This window comes from Cyprinodon variegatus, unplaced genomic scaffold, assembly GCF_000732505.1.
Source record: "Cyprinodon variegatus isolate N-32 unplaced genomic scaffold, C_variegatus-1.0 Scaffold1653, whole genome shotgun sequence".
In the NCBI taxonomy this organism is placed as follows: Eukaryota; Metazoa; Chordata; class Actinopteri; order Cyprinodontiformes; family Cyprinodontidae; genus Cyprinodon; species Cyprinodon variegatus.
The window spans coordinates 50,209-52,463 of NW_015152106.1; positions in this window are offsets into that span (position 1 = coordinate 50,209).

Sequence of the window (2,255 nt, forward strand, 5' to 3'; positions counted from 1 at the left end):
CAAAAGCTTATCTCCCTTTTTATAAACATCCAAATATTTTCTTTACATTATATCATAATGTTTTCCTCTCTGAATGCCTGTTTCTCCTGATGTTAATTTCTGAATCGAGTGTCTCACTGAACTTTCATTATGATTCATAATTCAGACAGAGAGTCTGGTTTCATTTTTATTAGGCCATCTAGCCTGTTTCTCTTCTACTCTTCAGTTCTGAATACTCTTAGATGGTTAGTTCATGTTTAACACGCATTCCCTAAGCTAACTTTATATTTATTATGTTTTAATTATGTGTTCAAGCTGGTCTGCTGGAATAAAAGTTTAACAGACACTTTTATCTTTATTTGATCAGAATCAAAACATGTTTGAAACTTGCCTGGTTTCTCTGGAAGGTGAGTCATAGTTGGGAAGAGGTGTGTACAAAACACTGCTTGTTTATTATGGCTGCGGTTTTCATTAGTTCTCTCAGACGGTTGGACTACATTGCTCTGCAGGGCGTAAACCTTCACAGGATTAACTGAACTCAACTGTATTTCAACAACACTCTTAACCCAAGTCAGATGGCCAAGGTGCTTTACACGCTCCGAGAGCAAGTTCTTTGAAACGTAAGAAGATAAAATCAGTAAAGGGGAAATGTCAATAAAAAAAAGCTACATAATACATACAGCTTCATTGCTCTGCAGGGCATAAAACTTCACAGGATTAACTGAACTCCACTAACTTTAGGCCTAAATTAACAAGATTTACCCACCAGCCCGATAATGGTGGGAAAGCAATTAGATCATTTAAAAATCAACATAAACCAACCTTCAGCCAGTGAAATGTTGCTAAAAGAAAAGAGCCCTTAACTTATCGCACCAAACGGTGAGCGGTGGGAAGTTTGGAGCTGCTGTAAACAAATGTTGAGCGTATATGGTATGGCTTTATCCAAATTGTTTGGAATAAAATAAAAGCACAAAATGACAAGATCAGTTTACAAGCCGGGGCTCTCTGAAGGAGAAGGTTTAGTTAACTACTGATTCAGTCCGAGTATTAAAGTTAAGATTACTGTTCAGTCTAGTCAAGTCAAAGTCAAGTCAGTCAAGGTCTGCCCTGATGTTGAAGACATCACTGGATATTAATCACTGCACAATGATTACAGCAGCCACACCAATCCTTCTGATGATCTCCCATCACTTCTGCACAGGACCCCAAGATACGTGGACTTATCCACTGAAGAGGGAAAGCCACGTTTCATGGTTTCATGGTTAGAAACATTGAAGAGCTGATCTTCATCCAGGTCATTTCTCAAAGTGCACGCGAACTGTGGTCTGGGCACGATGGAGCCAGCAGAGCCGTTTCAATTGCAAAAAGCAGAGATGAAATCTGCTGGTCTACAAACCAGACCTCCTTCGGCCTTCCTGGGATGCCAGCTGATTGCCAACATTCATCAAGTTTAAAGGAAATTGTCTGAGGACCCCAATGAAGAGATGAAGAGACAGATAGGATTTATTGCAGATTTAATTTAGAGGTAGATAGCAACAGAAGCACAAATTCAGAAGTAAAAAAACAGGGAACCAAAACTAGGAGACACCAGGGAGAACTGTACATGAGGAGTGAGGAGGATCCAGGAACTGCAGAGGAGGAGTATATATGGGAGAGAACAATGAATGGAGTGATCAGCTAACTGGGAGCAGGTGCGGACACAGGCAGCTAAAGGGGAAGGGGAGGGGCAACATACAGAGCTGAACTAAAACTAAAAAAGAAATTAAAATGAAGCAAAAGGGAAACAAGACCAATAACTAGAAAACAAAGAATGATCGAATGGAAACCAGAGGATAGGGGACTAGAGTATCCAACCAATCAGATCCAACACATTAGAAACTCCCCCTGACTGACAGAAACCTTCACCAAACAGAGCGTGGTCCCAGCAGAGGGAGAGTCATTTTTCTATGAGCGCAGACAGATGAGGAGAGGGGGGTGTTTTTCTGGACCCTGTGCTGCGTTCAAGAGCTCTCAAATATCCCCAAATAACCAAAAATCACAGGACAGTAGATGCATCTGTTCGTTTAGCAGAGTCTAAGTGAGTCTTTGTCTCCCTGAGCCCTAACCTTGTTGTTTTTTGTCTTTGCCTCTCGGCAGGAAGTCATCCTACAAACTGGATGTTTTGGCCTTCTCCCCCTGGAAGGATTGTTTGAGCTTCACACTGAGCAGGGGATGCTAACTGGATGTTTGGACCTTCTCCCCCTGAAAGGATTGTTTGAACTCACACTGAGCAGGGG